General features: G+C 45.3%; 1 pseudogene; it reads right to left on the bottom strand.

Annotated features, from left to right (window-relative positions):
* LOC139409761 (KICSTOR complex protein SZT2-like) overlaps positions 1–26719 on the bottom strand; it is a 114382-nt pseudogene that overhangs the window by 43360 nt on the left and 44303 nt on the right.

Raw genomic sequence — 26719 nt, 5'->3', positions numbered from 1 at the left:
GGACGGCCAGTTCTAGGCAAACATGGTAGTTCCATATTTTTTCAATTTTCCAGTGATGGAGAACTACTGTGCTCTTGGAAACGTTCAACACTCTAGAAATGGTTTTATACCCTTTCTCGGGAAGATAGAGTATATGCCTTCATAATTCTCAGAGATCTACAGACAGTTCCTTGGACTTCATGATATAGTTTCTGCTCTGACATGTACTGTCAACTGTGGGACCTTATATAAACAGGTGTGTTTCTTTCTAAATCATGTCCAAACAATTGAATTGGCCACAGGTGGACTCCAATCAAATTTTAATGACATGAAGGATTATCGATTGGATGCACCGGAGCTCAAGTTGGAGTGTAATAGAAAAGGGGTATGAATACTTACGTAATTTACATGTCTATTTCATTTTCAATACATTTGAAATAAAATCTAAAAACACCTTTTCACTTTGTCATTATGGGGTATTGTATGTAGATGGGTGAGAGAAAAACACTCAATTTAATCGATTTTGAATTCCAGATGTAACAACAAAATGTGGAATAAGTCAAGGACTACGAATACTTTTTGAAGAAAGCAGAGATTCAGTTTTTTCACCATTATTTTTTGGACAAATCTTCTGAGGCTCAACAGGTAAATAGAATTCCATTTGATTTTTAAGAAATCTGAATGAAACCAGAACAGCCTAGAGATAGTGTTGCTTGGTTGGGCTGGCTACAGGTAAACGTACCTGTCAACCTACTGTGAGGAAGGGGGGCAGAGTCAGACTCACCTGTCAACCTACTATGAGGAGGAGGGCAGAGTCAGACTCACCTGTCAACCTACTATGAGGAGGAGGGCAGAGTCAGACTCACCTGTCAACCTACTATGAGGAGGGGGGCAGAGTCAGACTCACCTGTCAACCTACTATGAGGAGGGCAGAGTCAGACTCACCTGTCAACCTACTATGAGGAGGAGGGCAGAGTCAGACTCACCTGTCAACCTACTATGAGGAGGAGGGCAGAGTCAGACTCACCTGTCAACCTACTATGAGGAGGAGGGCAGAGTCAGACTCACATGTCAACCTACTATGAGGAGGAGGGCAGAGTCAGACTCACCTGTCAACCTACAAAGAGGAGGGGGGCAGAGTCAGACTCAACTGTCAACCTAGTATGAGGAGGAGGGCAGAGTCAGACTCACCTGTCAACCTACTATGAGGAGGAGGGCAGAGTCAGACTCACCTGTCAACCTACTATGAGGAGGGGGGCAGAGTCAGACTCACCTGTCAACCTAGTATGAGGAGGAGGGCAGAGTCAGACTCACCTGTCAACCTACTATGAGGAGGAGGGCAGAGTCAGACTCACCTGTCAACCTACTATGAGGAGGGCAGAGTCAAACTCACCTGTCAACCTACTATGATGAGGAGGGCAGAGTCAGACTCACCTGTCAACCTACTATGAGGAGGAGGGTAGAGTCAGACTCACCTGTCAACCAACTATGATGAAGAGGGCAGAGTCAGACTCACCTGTCAACCTACTATGAGGAGGAGGGCAGAGTCAGACTCACCTGTCAACCTACTATGATGAAGAGGGCAGAGTCAGACTCACCTGTCAACCTACTATGAGGAGTAGGGCAGAGTCAGACTCACAGGTCAACCTACTATGATGAAGAGGGCAGAGTCAGACTCACCTGTCAACCTACTATGAGGAGGAGGGCAGAGTCAGACTCACAGGTCAACCTACTATGATGAAGAGGGCAGAGTCAGACTTACCTGTCAACCTACTATGATGAGGAGGGCAGAGTCAGACTCACCTGTCAACCTACTATGAGGAGGAGGGCAGAGTCAGACTCACCTGTCAACCAACTATGATGAAGAGGGCAGAGTCAGACTCACCTGTCAACCTACTATGAGGAGTAGGGCAGAGTCAGACTCACAGGTCAACCTACTATGATGAAGAGGGCAGAGTCAGACTCACCTGTCAACCTACTATGAGGAGGAGGGCAGAGTCAGACTCACAGGTCAACCTACTATGATGAAGAGGGCAGAGTCAGACTCACCTGTCAACCTACTATGATGAGGAGGGCAGAGTCAGACTCACCTGTCAACCTACTATGAGGAGGAGGGCAGAGTCAGACTCACCTGTCAACCAACTATGATGAAGAGGGCAGAGTCAGACTCACCTGTCAACCTACTATGAGGAGGAGGGCAGAGTCAGACTCACCTGTCAACCTACTATGATGAAGAGGGCAGAGTCAGACTCACCTGTCAACCTACATTGAGGAGGAGGGCAGAGTCAGACTCTCCTGTCAACCTACTATGATGAAGAAGGCAGAGTCAGACTCACCAGTCAACCTACTATGAGGAGTAGGGCAGAGTCAGACTCACAGGTCAACCTACTATGATGAAGAGGGCAGAGTCAGACTCACCTGTCAACCTACTATGAGGAGGAGGGCAGAGTCAGACTCACAGGTCAACCTACTATGATGAAGAGGGCAGAGTCAGACTCACCTGTCAACCTACTATGAGGAGGGGGGCAGAGTCAGACTCACCTGTCAACCTACTATGAGGAGTAGGGCAGAGTCAGACTCACCTGTCAACCTACTATGAGGAGGAGGGCAGAGTCAGACTCACCTGTCAACCTACTATGATGAAGAGGGCAGAGTCAGACTCACAGGTCAACCTACTATGATGAAGAGGGCAGAGTCAGACTCACCTGTCAACCTACTATGATAAGGAGGGCAGAGTCAGACTCACCTGCCAACCTACTATGAGGAGGAGGGCAGAGTCAGACTCACCTGTCAACCTACTATGATGAAGAGGGCAGAGTCAGACTCACCTGTCAACCTATATGATGAAGAGGGCAGAGTCAGACTCACCTGTCAACCTACTATGATGAAGAGGGCAGAGTCAGACTCAATTGTCAACCTACTATGAGGAGGAGGGCAGAGTCAGACTCAATTGCCAACCTACTGTGAGGAGGGGGTTAGAGTCAGACTCACCTGTCAACCTACTATGAGGAGGAGGGCAGAGTCAGACTCACCTGTCAACCTACTATGATGAGGAAGGCAGAGTCAGACTCACCTGTCAACCTACTATGAGGAGGAGGGCAGAGTCAGACTCACCTGTCAACCTACTATGAGGAGGAGGGCAGAGTCAGACTCACTTGTCAAACTACTATGAGGAGGAGGGCAGAGTCAGACTCACCTGTCAACCTACTATGATGAAGAGGGCAGAGTCAGACTCACCTGTCAACCTACTATGAGGAGGAGGGCAGAGTCAGACTCACCTGTCAACCTACTATGAGGAGGAGGGCAGAGTCAGACTCACCTGTCAACCTACTATGATGAAGAGGGCAGAGTCAGACTCACCTGTCAACCTACTATGAGGAGGAGGGCAGAGTCAGACTCACCTGTCAACCTACTATGAGGAGGAGGGCAGAGTCAGACTCACCTGTCAACCTACTATGAGGAGGGGGGCAGAGTCAGACTCACCTGTCAACCTACTATGAGGAGGAGGGTAGAGTCAGACTCACCTGTCAACCTACTATGAGGAGGGGGGCAGAGTCAGACTCACCTGTCAATCTACTATGAGGAGGGGGGCGGAGTCAGACTCACCTGTCAACCTACTATGATGAGGAGGGCAGAGTCAGACTCACCTGTCAACCTACTATGAGGAGGAGGGCAGAGTCAGACTCACCTGTCAACCTACTATGATGAAGAGGGCAGAGTCAGACTCACCTGTCAACCTACTATGAGGAGGAGGGCATAGTCAGACTCAACTGTCAACCTACTATGAGGAGGGGGGCGGAGTCAGACTCACCTGTCAACCTACTATGAGGAGGAGGGCATAGTCAGACTCACCTGTCAACCTACTATGAGGAGGGGGGCAGAGTCAGACTCACCTGTCAACCTACTATGAGGAGGGGGGCGGAGTCAGACTCACCTGTCAACCTACTATGATGAGGAGGGCAGAGTCAGACTCACCTGTCAACCTACTATGATGAGGAGGGCAGAGTCAGACTCACCTGTCAACCTACTATGATGAAGAGGGCAGAGTCAGACTCACCTGTCAACCTACTATGAAGAGGAGGGCAGAGTCAGACTCACCTGTCAACCTACTATGAGGAGGAGGGCAGAGTCAGACTCACCTGTCAACCTACTATGATGAAGAGGGCAGAGTCAGACTCACCTGTCAACCTACTATGAGGAGGAGGGCAGAGTCAGACTCACCTGTCAACCTACTATGAGGAGGGGGGCAGAGTCAGACTCACCTGTCAACCTACTATGAGGAGGGGGGCGGAGTCAGACTCACCTGTCAACCTACTATGAGGAGGAGGGTAGAGTCAGACTCACCTGTCAACCTACTATGAGGAGGGGGGCAGAGTCAGACTCACCTGTCAACCTACTATGAGGAGGGGGGCGGAGTCAGACTCACCTGTCAACCTACTATGATGAAGAAGGCAGAGTCAGACTCACCTGTCAACCTACTATGAGGAGGAGGGCAGAGTCAGACTCACAGGTCAACCTACTATGATGAAGAGGGCAGAGTCAGACTCACCTGTCAACCTACTATGAGGAGGGGGGCAGAGTCAGACTCACCTGTCAACCTACTATGAGGAGTAGGGCAGAGTCAGACTCACCTGTCAACCTACTATGAGGAGGAGGGCAGAGTCAGACTCACCTGTCAACCTACTATGATGAAGAGGGCAGAGTCAGACTCACAGGTCAACCTACTATGATGAAGAGGGCAGAGTCAGACTCACCTGTCAACCTACTATGATAAGGAGGGCAGAGTCAGACTCACCTGTCAACCTACTATGAGGAGGAGGGCAGAGTCAGACTCACCTGTCAACCTACTATGATGAAGAGGGCAGAGTCAGACTCACCTGTCAACCTATATGATGAAGAGGGCAGAGTCAGACTCACCTGTCAACCTACTATGATGAAGAGGGCAGAGTCAGACTCAACTGTCAACCTACTATGAGGAGGAGGGCAGAGTCAGACTCACCTGCCAACCTACTGTGAGGAGGAGGGTAGAGTCAGACTCACCTGTCAACCTACTATGAGGAGGAGGGCAGAGTCAGACTCACCTGTCAACCTACTATGATGAGGAAGGCAGAGTCAGACTCACCTGTCAACCTACTATGAGGAGGAGGGCAGAGTCAGACTCACCTGTCAACCTACTATGAGGAGGAGGGCAGAGTCAGACTCACTTGTCAAACTACTATGAGGAGGAGGGCAGAGTCAGACTCACCTGTCAACCTACTATGATGAAGAGGGCAGAGTCAGACTCACCTGTCAACCTACTATGAGGAGGAGGGCAGAGTCAGACTCACCTGTCAACCTACTATGAGGAGGAGGGCAGAGTCAGACTCACCTGTCAACCTACTATGATGAAGAGGGCAGAGTCAGACTCACCTGTCAACCTACTATGAGGAGGAGGGCAGAGTCAGACTCACCTGTCAACCTACTATGAGGAGGGGGGCAGAGTCAGACTCACCTGTCAACCTACTATGAGGAGGAGGGTAGAGTCAGACTCACCTGTCAACCTACTATGAGGAGGGGGGCAGAGTCAGACTCACCTGTCAATCTACTATGAGGAGGGGGGCGGAGTCAGACTCACCTGTCAACCTACTATGATGAGGAGGGCAGAGTCAGACTCACCTGTCAACCTACTATGAGGAGGAGGGCAGAGTCAGACTCACCTGTCAACCTACTATGATGAAGAGGGCAGAGTCAGACTCACCTGTCAACCTACTATGAGGAGGAGGGCATAGTCAGACTCAACTGTCAACCTACTATGAGGAGGGGGGCGGAGTCAGACTCACCTGTCAACCTACTATGAGGAGGAGGGCAGAGTCAGACTCACCTGTCAACCTACTATGAGGAGGGGGGCAGAGTCAGACTCACCTGTCAACCTACTATGAGGAGGGGGGCGGAGTCAGACTCACCTGTCAACCTACTATGATGAGGAGGGCAGAGTCAGACTCACCTGTCAACCTACTATGATGAGGAGGGCAGAGTCAGACTCACCTGTCAACCTACTATGATGAAGAGGGCAGAGTCAGACTCACCTGTCAACCTACTATGAAGAGGAGGGCAGAGTCAGACTCACCTGTCAACCTACTATGAGGAGGAGGGCAGAGTCAGACTCACCTGTCAACCTACTATGATGAAGAGGGCAGAGTCAGACTCACCTGTCAACCTACTATGAGGAGGAGGGCAGAGTCAGACTCACCTGTCAACCTACTATGAGGAGGGGGGCAGAGTCAGACTCACCTGTCAACCTACTATGAGGAGGGGGGCGGAGTCAGACTCACCTGTCAACCTACTATGAGGAGGAGGGCATAGTCAGACTCAACTGTCAACCTACTATGAGGAGGGGGGCGGAGTCAGACTCACCTGTCAACCTACTATGAGGAGGAGGGCAGAGTCAGACTCACCAGTCAACCTACTATGATAAGGAGGGCAGAGTCAGACTCACCTGTCAACCTACTATGAGGAGGAGGGCAGAGTCAGACTCACCTGTCAACCTACTATGAGGAGGAGGGTAGAGTCAGACTCACCTGTCAACCTACTATGAGGAGGGGGGCAGAGTCAGACTCACCTGTCAACCTACTATGAGGAGGGGGGCGGAGTCAGACTCACCTGTCAACCTACTATGAGGAGGAGGGCAGAGTCAGACTCACCTGTCAACCTACTTCCGGCGCCGACAGAGATGGCCGCCTCGCTTCGCGTTCCTAGGAAACTATGCAGTTTTTTGTTTTTTTACGTGTTATTTCTTACATTAGTACCCCAGGTCATCTTAGGTTTCATCACATACAGTCGAGAAGAACTACTGAATATAAGATCAGCGTCAACTCACCATCAGTACGACCAAGAATACGCTTTTTGCGACGCGGATCCTGTGCTCTGCCTTACAAACAGGACAACGGAGTGGATCCCATGCAGCGACCCAAAAAAACGACTCCGAAAAAGAGGGAAACGAGGCGGTCTTCTGGTCAGACTCCGGAGACGGGCACATCGTGCACCATTCCCTAGCATTCTTCTTGCCAATGTCCAGTCTCTTGACAACAAGGTTGATGAAATCCGAGCAAGGGTAGCATTCCAGAGGGACATCAGAGACTGTAACATTCTTTGCTTCACGGAAACGTGGCTTACTGGAGAGACGCTATCCGAAGCGGTGCAGCCAACAGGTTTCTCCACGCATCGCGCAGACAGGAAAAAACATCTTTCTGGTAAAAAGAGGGGCGGGGGCGTATGCCTTATGACTAACGTGACATGGTGTGATGAAAGAAACATACAGGAACTCAAATCCTTCTGTTCACCTGATTTAGAATTCCTCACAATCAAATGTAGACCGCATTATCTACCAAGAGAATTCTCTTCGATTATAATCACAGCCGTATATATCCCCCCCCAAGCAGACACATCGTTGGCTCTGAATGAACTTTATTTGACTCTTTGCAAACTGGAAACCATTTATCCGGAGGCTGCATTCATTGTAGCTGGGGATTTTAACAAGGCTAATCTGAAAACAAGACTCCCCAAATTTTATCAGCATATCGATTGCGCAACCAGGGGTGGAAAGACCTTGGATCATTGTTACTCTAACTTCCGCGACGCATATAAGGCCCTGCCCCGCCCCCCTTTCGGAAAAGCTGACCACGACTCCATTTTGTTGATCCCTGCCTACAGACAGAAACTAAAACAAGAGGCTCCCACGCTGAGGTCTGTCCAACGCTGGTCCGACCAAGCTGACTCCACACTCCAAGACTGCTTCCATCACGTGGACTGGGACTTGTTTCGTATTGCGTCAGACAACAACATTGACGAATACGCTGATTCGGTGTGCGAGTTCATTAGAACGTGCGTTGAAGATGTCGTTCCCATAGCAACGATTAAAACATTCCCTAACCAGAAACCGTGGATTGATGGCAGCATTCGTGTGAAACTGAAAGCGCGAACCACTGCTTTTAATCAGGGCAAGGTGTCTGGTAACATGACCGAATACAAACAGTGCAGCTATTCCCTCCGCAAGGCTATCAAACAAGCTAAGCGTCAGTACAGAGACAAAGTAGAATCTCAATTCAACGGCTCAGACACAAGAGGCATGTGGCAGGGTCTACAGTCAATCACGGACTACAGGAAGAAATCCAGCCCAGTCACGGACCAGGATGTCCTGCTCCCAGGCAGACTAAATAACTTTTTTGCCCGCTTTGAGGACAATACAGTGCCACTGACACGGCCTGCAACGAAAACTTGCGGTCTCTCCTTCACTGCAGCCGAGGTGAGTAAGACATTTAAACGTGTTAACCCTCGCAAGGCTGCAGGCCCAGACGGCATCCCCAGCCGCGCCCTCAGAGCATGCGCAGACCAGCTGGCCGGTGTGTTTACGGACATATTCAATCAATCCCTATACCAGTCTGCTGTTCCCACATGCTTCAAGAGGGCCACCATTGTTCCTGTTCCCAAGAAAGCTAAGGTAACTGAGCTAAACGACTACCGCCCCGTAGCACTCACTTCCGTCATCATGAAGTGCTTTGAGAGACTAGTCAAGGACCATATCACCTCCACCCTACCTGACACCCTAGACCCACTCCAATTTGCTTACCGCCCAAATAGGTCCACAGACGATGCAATCTCAACCACACTGCACACTGCCCTAACCCATCTGGACAAGAGGAATACCTATGTGAGAATGCTGTTCATTGACTACAGCTCGGCATTCAACACCATAGTACCCTCCAAGCTCGTCATCAAGCTCGAGACCCTGGGTCTCGACCCCGCCCTGTGCAACTGGGTACTGGACTTCCTGACGGGCCGCCCCCAGGTGGTGAGGGTAGGCAACAACATCTCCTCCCCGCTGATCCTCAACACTGGGGCCCCACAAGGGTGCGTTCTGAGCCCTCTCCTGTACTCCCTGTTCACCCACGACTGCGTGGCCACGCACGCCTCCAACTCAATCATCAAGTTTGCGGACGACACAACAGTGGTAGGCTTGATTACATCTTTGTTTCCATGCCTCTGATCCAACACCTCAGCCAACCACCTGCCACCTCTAGAACCTTCGTCCTCATTGGAAGGATCTTCCACCAATGGCATTGCACAGAGCTGCACAGAGCTGCACAGAGCTGCACAGAGCTGCACAGAGCAAGGTACCTGAGTTCTATTATCTCTGTGCTCTGAAAGAAGTCACTGTTTGCTTGACCCGTGGTTTTGTTTGCTTATTTGATTCACGGAGTTAAACATAATCATTGCCCTATATAAGTATATGATGCTAATTTTATTCACCTCAAATGATGCCCAATTTCCTAATATTTTTGAGAATTAAAAAAATGTGGAGGTATCCTTTTCCACTGAGGTAGTTTTTTCCTCTCTGTAACTTTGGAATGTGTAGTTAAATATCTGCATTGTGTGGTCAAACATACTTTACTAAATGACTTAATGAAAGTAGTAATACATCAGCATAATAGAGAGACATTATTATGATGCTAACAGGCAGAATTGGGCACAAACCCAAATACTAAATTCTAACCCAACCTGGAACATTTCTAGCTATTTCCCAATGTCTCATCGCAACTCTTCTCTCTCCACTTTAGAAACAGCATGCCTTTTATGTCATGGTTCTAATAACTATTGCTAATGACCAACAACGACGAGACGGCCTACAGGGAGGAGGTGAGGGCCCTCGGAGTGTGGTGTCAGGAAAATAACCTCACACTCAACGTCAACAAAACTAAGGAGATGATTGTGGACTTCAGGAAACAGCAGAGGGAACACCCCCCTATCCACATCGATGGAACAGTAGTGGAGAGGGTAGCAAGTTTTAAGTTCCTCGGCATACACATCACAGACAAACTGAATTGGTCCACTCACACAGACAGCATTGTGAAGAAGGCGCAGCAGCGCCTCTTCAACCTCAGGAGGCTGAAGAAATTCGGCTTGTCACCAAAAGCACTCACAAACTTCTACAGATGCACAATCGAGAGCATCCTGGCGGGCTGTATCACCGCCTGGTACGGCAACTGCTCCGCCCTCAACCGTAAGGCTCTCCAGAGGGTAGTGAGGTCTGCACAACGCATCACCGGGGGCAAACTACCTGCCCTCCAGGACACCTACACCACCCGATGTCACAGGAAGGCCATAAAGATCATCAAGGACATCAACCACCCGAGCCACTGCCTGTTCACCCCGCTATCATCCAGAAGACGAGGTCAGTACAGGTGCATCAAAGTTGGGACCGAGAGGCTGAAAAACAGCTTATATCTCAAGGCCTGTTAAACATTGAGTGGCTGCTGCCAACATATTGACTCAACTCCAGCCACTTTAATAATGGAAAAAATTATGTAAAAAATGTATCACTAGCCACTTTAAACAATGCCACTTAATATAATGTTTACATACCCTACATTACTCATCTCATATGCATATACTGTACTCTATACCATCTACTGCATCTTGCCTATGCCGTTCTGTACCATCACTCATTTACATATCTTTAGGTACATATTCTTCATCCCTTTACACTTGTGTGTATAAGGTAGTTGTTGTGAAATTGTTAGGTTAGATTACTCATTGGTTATTACTGCATTGTCGGAACAAGAAGCACAAGCATTTCGCTACACTCGCATTAACATCTGCTAACCATGTGTATGTGACAAATAAAAGTTGATTTGATAGAAGAAATCAACAATGCAGCACATAATAGAAAACCAATTTTATGATACTGTTCAACAAGAAAAATACACAGCAACAACTCCACCAATGGTTTCTCTGGCTACCCTGGCAGGGTCATGTTCATCGGCACTAAACAGAGAGGTATTATCTGAAAGTCTTTTGAGAAACAATACTTTTCATTTTCCGTTGCAAAACATTTTGCTACAATTTGCCCTAATGAACAGGACCCTGATCTCTTTACCTTTACCTGAGCTGAGGTAGTTGGAGTCCACCTTAATGACAGTAGTCAGGGTGTCAAACTGTTCTGGCTGTAGGAGGATGCTGGAGGGATCTCCTCTGGGTGGTGTGGGGCAGTTGTGGGCCAGAACCTGCAGGGGGCATCCTTGAGCGTCTACGAACAGAGCGATACAGGCAATACCTGAAGGGAACAGGTGAAATGTGGAGGACAGCGTAATATACTTACTACAGGATGAATAGAGAAGACATGAGTCCTCCAACTACAAGGTGGTGCTCGATTTCATGGTCCTTCGAGCCAGATAGTCATTTTTGTTCATTAACAATGACCTTGATTATGTTTTTATCTAAACTCAAAAAAATAAGTTCAAGTGCAATTAAGTGCAGTTTTGAAACAACAATGATTGTGTGCGCCCTTATAAAACATAGAAAGATTCTCCATAGATTCTGTCTGATATTATTTTGCATCAAAAGATAAACTATAGTATAAATCCAAACCATGACCTTCCTACTACAAGTAAGTTGATGTTCCATCCCAACACATAAACCTAGAGCGCCTTGTCTTCTGATTCTCACCAAAGCTGTGCTTCAGCCTCACCTCATTAATCCTGCACCATACAGGCAGGCATTCCTCACCCACACAGGACACCGGTGTTAAATAATATTACAGTTGATCTGCCCGGCCCATGTTTGGTTTGATATGGCTATGAGCATGCACCATTAGCGGGGATAGAGGCATGCGTGGTGTAGTGATGTGCTGGTGTACCTAGAAGCCTGGCGTGCTGAAGACAGACATGCATTACAGAAATCACCTGGAATAAATCAGCAAAACAGACACAGCCATCTCTTCTACAACCCCCTGTGCTGGGCTGAGCTTCACACTGCCTGTGTATCTGCCTATTGCAGTCAGCCAGTCAACAAAACAGACACAGCCATCTCTTCTACAACCCCGTGTGCTGGGCTGAGCTTCACACTGCCTGTGTATCTGCCTATTGCAGTCAGCCAGTCAACAAAACAGACACAGCCATCTCTTCTACAACCCCGTGTGCTGGGCTGAGCTTCACACTGCCTGCGTATCTGCCTATTGCAGTCAGCCAGTCAACAAAACAGACACAGCCATCTCTTCTACAACCCCGTGTGCTGGGCTGAGCTTCACACTGCCTGTGTATCTGCCTATTGCAGTCAGCCAGTCAACAAAACAGACACAGCCATCTCTTCTACAACCCCGTGTGCTGGGCTGAGCTTCACACTGACAGTGTAACTGCCTATTGCAGTCAGCCAGTCAACAAAGCCGCCACATGTCATTCTCAAACCACTAAACCCACTTATCATGTTACTGTTTCTCTCCAGAAGGTTTGGCTACTGGTAATACTATGTGTTTGTGCATTCTGATGACTGAAAGAGTCCGTCGGTGACTTGATGTGTTTGCCCTTTGTGTTTTGCTTTGGCTACTTTAGCAGGGTCTGACAGGACGTCACTTGCGAGTCTCTCTCTCACACACACCTCAGCAAGAGTCCATTTGGGCTTAGCAGTCTCTCCATCCGTACCATCGCAGTGGCTTTACTCTGACAGGATGTGTCCCAAATGGCCCATAGGGCTCTGGTAGAAAGTAGTGCACTACAGTACGTTCTGAAAGTTTTCAGACCCCTTGACTTTTTCCACATTTTGTTACGTTACAGCCTTATTCTAAAAGAGATTAAATGTTTTTTCCCCCACATCAATCTACACACAATACCCCACAATGACAAAAGCAACAACAAAAAAGAAGACATTTTTGCAAATGTATTAAAAATAAAAAACAGAAATATCACATTTACATAAGTATTTAGACACTTTGCTATGAGACTCAAAATTGAGTTCAGGTGCAACCTGTTTCCATTGATCATCCTTGAGATGTTTCTACAACTTGATTGGAGTCCACCTGTGGTAAATTAAATTGATTGGACATGATTTGAAAAGGCACACACCTGTCTATATAAGGTCCCACAGTTGACAGTGCATGTCAGAGCAAAAACCAAGCCATGAGGTCTGAAGGAATTGTCCGTAGAGCTCTGAGACAGGATTGTGTCGAGGCACAGATCTGGGGAAGGGTACCAAAAAATGTCTGCAGCATTGAAGGTCCCCAAGAACACAGTGGCCTCCATCATTCTTAAATGGAAGAAGTTTGGAACCATCAAGACTCTTCTCAGAGCTGGCCGTTCAGACAACCTGAGCAATCGAGGGAGAAGGGCCTTGGTCAGGGAGCTGACCAAGAACCCAATGGTCACTCTGACAGATCTCCAAAGTTCCTCTGTGGAGATGGGAGAACCTTCCAGAAGGACAACCATCTCTGCAGCACTCCACCAATAAAGCCTTTATTGTAGAGTGGCCAGACAGAAGCCACTCCTCAGTAAAAGGCACATGACCACCCACTTGGAGTCTTCCAAAAGGCACCTAAAGACTCTCAGACCATGAGAAACAAGATTCTCTGGTCTGATGAAACCAAGATTGAACTCTTTGCCTGAATGCCAAGCATCACGTCTGGAGGAAACCTGGCACCATCCCTACGGTGAAGCATGATGGTGGTGGCATCATGCTGTGGGGATGTTCTTCAGCAGCAGGGACTGGAAGGCTAGTCAGGACCGAAGGAAAGATGAGCGGGACACAGTACAGAGAGACAACGCAGGAGTGGCTTCGGGACAAGGCCCTAAATGTCCTTCAGCGACTCTAAGCACACAGCCAAGACAACGCTGGTCTCTGAAGTCTCTGAATGTTCTTGAGTAGCCCAGCCAGAGCCTGGACTTGAACCCAATCTAATATCTCTGGAGAGACTTGAAAATAGCTGTGCAGCTACACTCCCCATCCAACCTGAGCTTGAGAGGATCTGCAGAGAACAATCAGAGAAACTCCCAAAATACTGGTGTGCCAAGCATGTAGTGTCATACCCAAGAAGCATTAAGGCTGTAATCGCTGCCAAAGGTGCTTCAACAAAGTACTGAGTAAAGGGTCTAAAAACTTCTGTAAATGTGATTTTTCAGTTTAGTATGTTTTATACATTTGCTAACATTTCCCCAAAAAAATGTTTGCTTTGTCATTATGGGGTATTGTGTAGATTGATGAGGGGGAACAATGATTTTATCCATTTTATTTTTTTTATGTGGAAAAAGTCAAGGGGTTTGCATACTTTCTGAATGTACTGTACAGTTGAAGTCGGAAGTTTACATACACTTAGGTTGGAGTCATTAAAACTCATTTTTCAACTACTGTTTTGGCAAGTCTGTTAGGACATCTACTTTGTGTATGGCACAAGCCATTTTTCCAACAAATGTTCACAGACAGATTATTTCACTTATAATTCACTGTTTCACAATTCCAGTGGGTCAGAAATGTACATACACTAAGTTGACTGTGCCTTTAAACAGCTTGGAAAATTCCAGAAAATGATGTCATGGCTTTAGAAGTTTCTGATAGGCTAATTGACATCATTTGAGTCAATTGGAGGTGTACCTGTGGATGTATTTCGAGGCCTTCCTTCAAACTCAGTGCCTCTTTGCTTGACTTCAGCGGAAAATGAAAAAAAATCAGCCAAGACCTCAGAAAAATAATTGTAGACCTCCACAGGTCTGGGTGATCCTTGGGAGCAATTTCCAAACGCCTGAAGGTACCACGTTTATCTGTACAAACAATAGTGCGCAAGTATAAACACCATGGGACCATGCAGCCGTCATACCGTTCAGGAAGGAGACACTTTGGTGCGAACAGTGCAAATCAATCCCAGAACAACAGCAAAGGACCTTGTGAAGATGCTGGAGGAAACAGGTACAAAAGTATCTATATCCACAGTAAAACGAGTCCTATATCGACATAACCTGAAAGGCTGCTCAGCAAGGGAGGAGCCACTGCTCCATAACTTCCATTAAAAAAAGCCAGACTACGGATTGTAACTGCACATGGGACAAAGATCGTACTGGTCAAAAATAGAACCTTTTGGCCATAATAACCATTGTTATTATCTCTCTCGGAGGACCTGAGCCCTAGGACCATGCCCCAGGACTACCTGACATGATGACTCCTTGCTGTCCCCAGTCCACCTGGCTGTGCTGCTGCTCCAGTTTCAACTGTTCTGCCTTATTATTATTTGACCATGCTGGTCATTTATGAACATTTGAACATCTTGGTCATGTTCTGTTATAATCTCCACCCGGCACAGCCAGAAGAGGACTGGCCATCCCACATATGCTCTCTCTAATTCTCTCTTTCTTTCTCTCTCTCGGAGGACCTGAGCCCTAGGACCATGCCCCAGGAATACCTGACATGATGACTCCTTGCTGTCCCCAGTCCACCTGACTGTGCTGCTGCTCCAGTTTCAACTATTCTGCCTTATTATTATTCGACCATGCTGGTCATTTATGAACATTTGAACATCTTGACCATGTTTTGTTATAATCTCCACCCGGCACAGCCAGAAGAGGACTGGCCACCCCACATAGCCTGGTTCCTCTCTAGGTTTCTTCCTAGGTTTTGGCCTTTCTAGGGAGTTTTTCCTAGCCACCGTGCTTCTACACCTGCATTGCTTGCTGTTTGGGGTTTTAGGCTGGGTTTCTGTACAGCACTTTGAGATATCAGCTGATGTACGAAGGGCTATATAAATACATTTGATTTGATTTGATTTGATTTATGTTTGGAGGAAAAAGGGGAATGCTTGCAAGCCAAAGAACACCATCCCAACCGTGAAGCACGGGGTGTCAGCATCATGTTGTGGGGTTGCTTTGCTGCAGGAGGGACTGGTGCACTTCACAAAATAAATGTCATCATGAGGGAGGACAATTATGTGGATATATTGAAGTAACATCAGTCAGGCAGTTAAAGCTTGGTCTCAAATGGGTCTTCCAAATGGACAATGACCCCAAGCATACTTCCAAAGTTGTGGCAAAATGGCTTATGGACAACAAAGTCAAGATATTGGAGTGGCCATCACAAAGCTCTGACCTCAATCCTATTTAAAATCTGTGGGCAGAACTTTAAAAGCGTGTGCGAGCAAGGAGGGGTACAAACCTTACTCAGTTACACCAGCTCTGTCAGGAGTAATGGGCCAAAATTCACCCAACTTATTGTGGGAAGCTTGTGGAAGGCTACCCGAAACGTTTGACCCATGCTAAACAATTTAAAAGCAATGCTACCAAATACTAATTGAGTGTATGTAAACTTCTGACTTCAACTGTCTATAGGGTATAGGGTTCCATTTGGGATGCAGGCTCTGACAAGGTGTCCAGATTCCGTGACGGCTGCCCACAAGGGGTACTTGATTATACTCATAATACCATAGGCCTACTGGTAAAATCCATGAGGGGGTACTTTTCAAAACAAGTAGAACTCCACAGTTCTAAAGATACCCATATTTCCTAAAGAAAGGTTAATATAAGACTAGACCATTCTTAACTCTGCTCAATAGAATTATTCCACTATGCATGAGTACATTGCAGTAACTCTGTGTTTAGTCAGCCTATATCTCTCATGGGACAAGTCTCATCAGCCGTAAATATCACTGCCTAATCGGAAAACCATTAAATTAACTGGATGCTATTAAAACGAATGCACACATTATTTTGCTTGATTATTTTCCATTTCATTTCTTATTGAGCAGCATCTCTTCATAGGCTAGAGAAGCCATTATAACCGAGACCAAAGCCAGTTAAACACACACATTAAAGCTTTAATGCAGCAACATACTACTACTGGACTACATGAAAGAAAGACCATGCAACACAGCCTGAGCCCTTCTACAGTGTCCAGCTGAAGTGGAGGGGGGGTGAGAGAGAGAGACAGAGAGACAGAGAGACAGAGAGAGAGAGAGAGAGACACACGTCACTCTGCATGCCACTTAAAAAGTAATGCAAGGAGCATAGGGTTACTGGAAATAACATTCCGGTCCACATTAAAGACTACTGCTGTTGAAGTACAGCCAATTTACTTGCAAAGAGACAATCTACCTAAAGAGTAAAGCACTGCCAAATGAAGCAATAGGTACAGTAAGATGAAGCAAGAGCAAGAAGCACACCCAGCCAGCCAGGCCAGTAGATGGCGCTATTGTGCACAGGACAGGCTGCAGAGTGGGAGCAAAGGTTGCTATAAAGGTTCATGACACCTGATACCTTGGAACTGAGAGGGTGGGCAGAGGTGCTGAATGAGGTCCGACATGGTACCTGAGTCAACAGACAGACAGGCAGAGACAGACAGACATACCCTTAATACATTACCTTCTGCTATCAGATACAGTGCCTTCAGAAAGTATTCGTACTCCTTGATTTATTTCACATTTGGATTAAATAGATTACATTTTCTAACCCCATAATGACAAAGTAAAAACCTGTTTTTAGAAGAAAAAATGTGATTCACTGAAAATTAAACAGAAATATCTCATTTACATAAGTATTCACACCCCTGAGTCCATACTTAGTAGAAGCACCTAAGGCAGCGATTACAGCTGTGAATCTTTCTGGGTAAATCTCTAAGAGCACGATTATGACCTGAGTGAAGCGTGCGTAAATGGAATGTAATTCCCTTTTTATACACCTCTCTCTGTGCACATTCTGACGAATTTAAGTATGAGAATAGCGTGCTATTCACTTGCTATTCGTTTTGGGTGGAGATTGAATAAATGAAGGTATGGAGGAGGTGTGTCTACAGATATGATGTATTCTGACCTTGACTTAATTCCCTCATAAGATCTAGTGAATAAGATCTAGTGACCCTACCGGCTCCAAGAGGAAAAGGCATCTACTTGATTTTTTCCCGATATAAATAACACCATTCTCCATGCAGTCATTTCAACTTGATAAGAGCTAGGTAAATTAGTAATCTGTTTGGATAAGGGAATTGCAAATATAAATGACACTTGTTTTAGAAATATGTCACCTTATCATTGCTGGAGACAAAGGTGTAACCAGCCATATGTCAGCAAACTGATTCGCATCAACTTTCCCACAGTAAAGTTTATGAAATGCTGTGCCATTACGCAGAATTTAAATTGTATAGCTTTTTAACTTGCAGGGATGGGCACTATCGAATGTTTTAATTATAGGCTACCCAGACTTACTCTCTCCTGTCACTATCACGGTCAATTTTATCCAATATCAGCATTGACTGTCAGTAGGCCTAACACATTATTCAACTGACAATTTACTGTTCGCTCCCTTCAGTTGGTATAACCTACATTATCATTCCATTTAATTACATTGTTTAGTTTACCTTAATTTGCTTAATCTGTAAATGCCATCACAGCCATGTGGTTGATGTTGAGGAACATTGACAGTTGATAATATAAAAATAACCTGTAGACTAATTAAATCGTTACGGAGCGGAGTACAGACCAAGCCATAACAGTTTGAACACGACACATGGTGAAATACTTGGCTGTTTCGTCACACAGTTCCATGGTTAGTGCAGGCAATAGATGAGGGTATAGCCTACTATTGTACACTATTCTCCCTATTATAATTATATATGTACACTAATCTTACAACATTACCATGGGTTGAAGAACTGAATGTGGCAATTTTCAGAATGAATCAATCCACCATTTTCTTTCTTCCATGCGTAAAGGCTCTCAAACCTGTTTATGATTCAAAAATACTTTTCTAACCTTAAATAATCTACAAGATGTACCATCATCTACCATTTGGTGCTGAAACGGACACAAAAAATGCATATATTTAGATGGGTTTCTTTAATTGATGCCTAATATTCTGAACCCGATCTCTCGATACATTTTATTGAGTCAGTCGACAAAAATCGAACTAAAAATGTACAGCGTATTTAAAGGGATGGCTTAAGATAAATGTACTGAAAAGCCTTTTGAATGAAAACTCCACGAAAAAAAATCTGCTGGCCAGCAAGTGGGAGGTTTTTTTTTTTTTTTTTTTTTTTTCAGTGATTGAATTACATTTGTTCAGCGTGCGCAAGGGAACCACGCAGGTAAAGCCCGTTACACACCTTCATACTGTAAGTCTGAATACCATCTACTGATAAATGCATAGGAAAGGCGTGCGTAAGAAAGGCGTTATTTCCTCAAATCGGAATCGGGCCCTAAGAGCTTTCCACACCTGGATTGTGCAACTTTTGCACATTATATTTTAAAAATTATTCAAACTCTGTGAAATTGTTTTTGATCATTTTCACTGTCTTCTTGTTAAGCAACTCCAGTGTAGGTTATTGTCCTGCCGAAAGGAGAACTAATCTCCAAGTGTCTGGTGGAAAGCAGACTGAACCAGGTTTTCCTCTAGGACAGTTTAAAAAAATATATATATATATATTTCACCTTTATTTAACCAGGTAGTCTAGTTGAGAACAAGTTCTCATTTACAACTGCAACCTGGTCAAGAATAAAGCAATGCAGTTTTTTTTGTGTGCATTTTTTGCAGTGCCTTGTTGCAAACAGGATGCATGTTTGGGAATATTTTTTATTCTGTACAGGCTTCCTTCTTTTCACTCTGTCATTTAGGTTAGTATTGTGGAGTAACTACAATATTATTGATCCATCCTCAGTTTTCTCCCATCACAGCCATTAAACTCTGTAACTGTTTTAAAAAGTCACCATTGGCCTCATTGTGAAATCCTTGAGTTTCCTTTCTCTCCGCCACCTAAGTTAGGAAGAACGCATGTGTCTTTGTAGTAATTGTGTTTCTTGATACACCATCCAATGTGTAATTAATAAATTAATCATGCTTAAATGGATATTCAAATGTATTTTTTTATTATACATATTTATTTTTATTTTTTTTACACCCATTTACCAATAGGTGCCCTTTTTGCGAGGCATTGGAAAACCTCCCTGGTCTTTGTGGTTGAATCTGTGTTTGAAATTCACTGCTCGACTGAGGAACCTTAATTATAATTGTATGTGTCGGGTACAGAGATGAGGTAATCATAAAAACCATAATGTTAAAACACTATTATTGCACACAGAGTGAGTCCATGCAACATTTATTGTTTATTGTACCTTTATAGGCAAGCCGGTTAAGATTTTTTGTTTTTGTTTCAATGATGGCCTAGGAACAGCCTAGTGGGTTAACTGCCTTGTTAAGGGGCAGAACGACAGATTTTTACCTTGTCAGCTCGCGGATTCGATCTTGCAACCTTCCGGTTACTAGTCCAATGCTCTAACCACTAGGCTACCTGCCACCCCTACATGTTAAGCACATTTTACTCCTGAACTTATTAGGTTAGCCATAAAAAAGTGGTTGAATACTTATTGACACAAGACATTTCAGCTTTTAAAGTTTTTTATTAATTAGTATACATTTCTAAAAACATAATCCACTTTGACATTATGAGGTATTGTGTGACAAAATGACAAAATCCCTTTAATGCAACAAAATGTGAAAAAAGTTAAGGGGTGTGAATACTTTCTGAAGGCACTGTATGCTATGAGAGGTGTTTCTTATCAGCTCCTTCTGAAAGCCAGATGGTGCATCAGCTGCTAATGAAATGTATGGTAATTTGCAAACTGTGTACTAAGTAGTGTAAACTGAAGAAACTGCTGAGGAGTGAGGGGAGTCAGTGGAACAGCATCATAACATCATCTCTAATTAGGGTTGCAAAGGGTTCCGCTAACTTTCCCAAAATTCACAGGTTTTCCACAAATACTGCAGAGAGGATTTCAGGTTCCATGCTTTTTTTTACAACCCTAGCTCTAATTGATCTACAATTTAACTCAAATGTCCAGAAGACCCTCTGCTGGGCCTCCACTTGTGTAGCTCTGGTCCAGGGTGTTAATGAGGCTTGAAGGAAGGCTCAGCGTTAACGAGCCACATTTATGCCCTGGACAAGAGCTAGCCTGGCACTCCAACTCCTTAACTCCCTTTACTCACGGTCATTGCTACTATTTTAGCACATACAATATGAGTTATAATATGCGTTATTTGTCACAGGGCCTTGGTGCACAGCTATTAGTTAGAGGAAAATGTCTCTTTCTGCATTCTGCAATAAAACTCTATTAGCTCTCTGAGATGGAATCACTGAAGCAGTCCTTGGTATTCAAGCATAGTAGACGTGTATTTTAGGCTCTGAGTTTGACAAGATTAATGTGGCAAACAGTTTCTTAATTAGCTGGCAATGGAATACAACAGTGCAAGACTAAACACCTTCCAGCTCTGCCAAAAACTTCCCTAACTGTCTGAGTAGCAGTCTGCACCTAACATAATTATGTCACGCTGGGCAGGGATCAAGTAATTCAAATAACTTAAGCACCTTGTTGTGCAAGTCTTCAAATTAATGAGATGAAATCAGAGCTTCCCTTCACAGCAATTAAAAATAAGTTAGACTGCATGGGAAATGAATGCAAGGTCTGGGTTGTGTACATCCCAAATGGCAGCCTATTCCAATTATAGTGCACTAGTTTTGATGGGCTCTGGTCAAAAGTAGTGCACTTTATAGGAAAATAGTTTGCCATTTGGGACACATCATGGAGAGAAAAAAGCCTCTTCAACGAACATCAGCCTTGGTACTTTGATTCTGACACTACAGAAAGAGGTCAGTTTAAGTGAGATATCAGCAGCTATTAAATTCCACTGGTTTAAAACATGATTTATAACAACAGGAATGCTGTGGGGATAATATAAGTAAAAAACAGAATTAATTACAATGTAGCTGTCAACAAACTATATAATGAACAGGACAACTGTCTTACTATAGGCTAATCATAACCGGAGTACTGGCCCCAGTGTTGAGGATCAGTGGGGTGGAGATGTTGTTACCTACCCTCACCACTTGGGGGCGGCCCGTCAGGAAGTCCAGTACCCAGTTACACAGGGCGGGGTTGAGACCCAGGGTCTCAAGCTTGATGACGAGTTTGGAGGGTACTATGGTGTTAAATGCTGAGCTGTAGTCGATGAACAGCATTCTCACATAGGTATTAATCTTGTCCAGATGGGTTAGGGCAGTGTGCAGTGTGGTTGCGATTGCGTCGTCTATGGACCTATTGGGGCGGTAAGCAAATTGGGTGTCAGGTAGGGTGGAGGTGATATGGTCCTTGACTAGTCTCTCAAAGCACTTCATGATGACGGAAGTGAGTGCTACGAGGCGGTAGTCGTTTAGCTCAGTTACCTTAGCTTTCTTGGGAACAGGAACAATGGTGGCCCTCTTGAAGCATGTGGGAACAACAGACTGGGATAGGGATTGATTGAATATGTCCGTAAACACACCAGCCAGCTGGTCTGCGCATGCTCTGAGGGCGCGGCTGTGGATGCCGTCTGGGCCTGCAGCCTTGCGAGGGTTGACACGTTTAAATGTTTTCCTCACGTCGGCTGCAGTGAAGGAGAGTCTGCATGTTTTAGTTGCGGGCCGTGTCAGTGGCACTGTATTGTCCTCAAAGCGGGCAAAAAAGTTATTTAGTCTGCCTGGGAGCAAGACATCCTGGTCTGTGACAGGGCTGGTTTTCTTTTTGTAATCCGTGATTGACTGTAGACCCTGCCACATACCTCTTGTGTCTGAGCCGTTGAATTGAGATTCTACTTTGTCTCTATACTGACGCTTACCTTGTTTGTTTGATTGCCTTGCGGAGGGAATAGCTACACTGTTTGTATTCGGTCATGTTTCCGGTCACCTTGCCCTGGTTAAAAGCAGTGGTTTGCACTTTCAGTTTCGCACGAATGCTGCCATCAATCCACGGTTTCTGGTTTGGGAATGTTTTAATAGTTGCTGTGGGTACAACATTGCCGATGCACTTGCTAATGAACTCGCTCACCGAATCAGCATATTCGTCAATGTTGTTGTTGGACACAATGCGGAACATATCCCAATCCACGTGATCGAAGCAGTCTTGAAGCGTGGAATCAGATTGGTCGGACCAGCGTTGAACAACTGGAGTACTGTCTTACTATAGGCTAATCATAACTGAAGTACTGTCTTACTATAGGCTAATCATAACTTGACCCAGAAAATATAAAAAACTATCGGCCTATATCGGATCTTCCATTCCTCTCAGAAATTGTAGAAAAAGCTGTTGCGCAGCAACTCACTGCCTGCCTGAAGACAAACAATGTATACAAAATGCTTCAGTCTGGTTTTAGACCCCATCATAGCACTGAGACTGCACTTGTGAAGGTGGGAAATTACCTTTTAATGGCGTCAGACCGAGGCTCTGCATCTGTACTCGTGCTCCTAGACCTTAGTGCTGCTTTTGATAATCAATCACCACAATCTTTTGGGGAGATTGGAAACCCAAATTGGTCTACACGGACAAGTTCTGGCCTGGTTTAGATGTTATCTGTCGGAAATAAATCAGTTTGTCTCTGTGGATAGTTTGTCCTCTGACAAATCAACTGTACATTTCAGTGTTCCTCAAGGTTCCGTTTTAGGACCACTATTGTTTTCACTATATATTTTACCTCTTAGGGATGTCATTCGAAAACATAATGTTAACTTTCACTGCTACGTGGATGACACACAGCTGTACATTTCAATGAAACATGGTGAAGCCCCAAAATTGCCCTCGCTAGAAGACTGTGTTTCAGACATAAGGAAGTGGATGGCTGCAAACTTTCTACTTTTAAACTCGGACAAAACAGAGATGCTTGTTCTAGGTCCCAAGAAACAAAGAGATATTCTGTTGAATCTGAGATTAATCTTGATGGTTGTACAGTTGTCTCAAATAAAACTGTGAAGGACCTCAGCGTTACTCTGGACTCTGATCTCTCTTTTGACGAACATATCAAGACTGTTTCAAGGACAGCTTTTTTCCATCTACGTAACATTGCAAAAATCTGAAACTTTCTGTCCAAAAATGATGCAGAAAAATGTATCCATGCTTTTGTTATTTCTAGGTTTAATTACTGCAATGCTCTACTTTCCGGCTACCCGGATAAAGCAATAAATAAACCTTAGTTAGTGCTAAATATGGCTGCTAGCATCCTGACTAGAACCCAAAAATTTGATCATATTGCTCCAGTGCTAGCCTCTCTACACTGGATTCCTGTTAAGGCAAGGGCTGATTTCAAGGTTTTACTGCTAACCTACAAAGCATTACATGGGCTTGCACCTACCTATCTTTCTGATTTGGTCCTGCCGTACATATTGTGGGACAACAAATTATTTAGTCAGCCACCAATTGTGCAAGTTCTCCCACTTAAAAAGATGAGAGGCATGTCATTTTCATCATAGGTACACTTCAACTATGACAGACAAAATGAGAAAAAAATCTAGAAAATCACATTGTAGGATTTTTAATGAATTTATTTGAAAATTATGGCGAAAAAAAGTATTTGGTCAATAACAAAAGTTTATCTCAATACTTTGTTATATACCCTTTGTTGGCAATGACAGAGATCAAACGTTTTCTGTAAGTCTTCACAAGGTTTTCACACACTGTTGCTGGTATTTTGGCTCATTCCTCCATGCAGATCTCCTCTAGAGCAGTGATGTTTTGGGAATGTTGCTGGGCAAAACGGACTTTCAACTCCCTCCAAAGATTTTCTATGGGGTTGAGATCTGGAGACTGGCTAGGCCACTCCAAGACCTTGAAATGCTTCTTACGAAGACACTCCTTCGTTGCCCGGGCGGTGTGTTTGGGATCATTTTCATGCTGAAAGACCCAGCCACGTTTCATCTTCAATGCCCTTGCTGATGGAAGGAGGTTTTCACTCAAAATCTCACGATACATGGCCCCATTCATTCTTTCCTTTACACGGATCAGTCGTCCTGGTCCCTTTGCAGAAAAACAGCCCCAACGCATGATGTTTCCAGCCCATGCTTCACAGTAGGTATGGTGTTCTTTGGATGCAACTCAGCATTCTTTGTCCTCCAAACACGACGAGTTGAGTTTTTACCAAAAAGTTATATTTTGGTTTCATCTGACCTATGACATTCTCCCAATCTTCTCCTGGATCATCCAAATGCTCTCTAGCAAACTTCAGACGGGCCTGGACATGTACTGGCTTAAGCAGGGGGACACGTCTGGCACTGCAGGATTTGAGTCCCTGGCGGCGTAGTGTGTTACTGATGGTAGGCTTTGTTACTTTGGTCCCAGCTCTCTGCAGTTCATTCACTAGGTCCCCCGTGTGGTTCTGGGAATTTTGCTCACCGTTCTTGTGATCATTTTGACCCCACGGGGTGAGATCTTGCGTGGAGCCCCAGATCAAGGGAGATTATCAGTGGTCTTGTATGTCTTCCATTTCCTAATAATTGCTCCCACAGTTGATTCCTTCAAACCAAGCTGCTTACCTATTGCAGAATCAGTCTTCCCAGCCTGGTGCAGGTCTACAATTGTGTTTCTGGTGTCCTTTGACAGCACTTTGGTCTTGGCCATACTGGAGTTTGGAGTGTGACTGTTTGAGGTTGTGGACAGGTGTCTTTTATACTGATAACAAGTTCAAACAGGTGCCATTAATACAGGTAACGAGTGGAGGACAGAGGAGCCTCTTAAAGAAGAAGTTACAGGTCTGTGAGAGCAAGAAATCTTGCTTGTTTGTAAGTGACCAAATACTTATTTTCCACCATAATTTGCAAATAAATTCATAAAAAATCCGACAATGTGATTTTATGGATTTTTTTTCTAATTTTGTCTGTCATAGTTGAAGTGTACCTATGATGAAAATTACAGGCCTCTCTCATCTTTTTAAGTGGGAGAACTTGCACAATTGGTGGCTGACTAAATACTTTTTTGCCCCACTGTACCTATACGTATGCTACGGTCACAAGATGCAGGCCTCCTAATTGTCCCTAGAATTTATAAGAAAACAGCTGGAGGCAGGGCTTTCTCCTATAGAGCTCAATTTTTATGGAATGGTCTGCCTACCCATGTGAGAGACGCAGACTCGGTCTCAACCTTTAAGTCTTTACTGAAGACACATCTCTTCAGTGGGTCATATGATTGAGTGTAGTCTGGCCCAGGAGTGTGAAGGTGAACGCAAAGGCTCTGGAACAACAAACCGCCCTTGCTGTCTCTGCCTGGCCGGTTCCCCTCTCTCCACTGGGATTCTAACCCTATTACAGGGGCTGAGTCACTGGCTTACTGGGGCCCTTCCATGCAGTTCCTAGGAGGGTTGCATCACTTGTGTGGGTTGAGTCACTGACGTGATATTCCTGTCTGGGTTGGCCCCTTGGGTTGTGCCGTGGCAGAGATCTTTGTGGGCTATACTCGGCCTTGTCTCAGGATGGTAAGTTGGTGGTTGAAGATATCCCTCTAGTGGTGTGCTTTGGCAAAGTGGGTGGGGTTATATCCTTCCTGTTTGGCCCTGTCCGGGGGTATCATCGGATGGGGCCACAGTGTCTCCTGACCCCTCCTGTCTCAGCCTTCAGTATTTATGCTGCAGTAGTTTATGTGTCGAGGGGCTAGGGTCAGTCTGTTATATCTGGAGTACTTCTCCTGTCTTATCCAGTGTCCTGTGTGAATTTAAGTATGCTCTCTCTAATTCTCTTTCTTTCTTTCTCTCTCTCGGAGGACCTGAGCCCTAGGACCATGCCTCAGGACTACCTGGCATGATGACTCAACCCACACAAGTGATGCTGTCTCCAGTCCACTTGGCCGTGCTGCTGCTCCAGTTTCAACTGTTCTGCCTGCGGCTATGGAACTCTGACCTGTTCACCGGACGTGCTACCTGTCACAGACCTGCTGTTTTCAACTCTCTAGAGACAGCAGGAGTGGTAGAGATACTCTTAATGACCGGCTATGAAAAGCCAACTGACATTTACTCCTGAGGTGCTGACTTGTTGCACCCTCTACAACCACTGTGATTATTATTATTTGACCCTGCTGGTCATCTATGAACATTTGAACATCTTGGCCATGTTCTGTTATAATCTCCACCCGGCACAGCCAGAAGAGGACTGGCCACCCCTTACAGCCTGCTTCCTCTCTAGG

Source organism: Oncorhynchus clarkii, chromosome 5 (genome assembly GCF_045791955.1).
Source record: "Oncorhynchus clarkii lewisi isolate Uvic-CL-2024 chromosome 5, UVic_Ocla_1.0, whole genome shotgun sequence".
Taxonomy (NCBI): Eukaryota; Metazoa; Chordata; class Actinopteri; order Salmoniformes; family Salmonidae; genus Oncorhynchus; species Oncorhynchus clarkii.
This window is presented reverse-complemented; position numbering and strand designations above follow the sequence as displayed.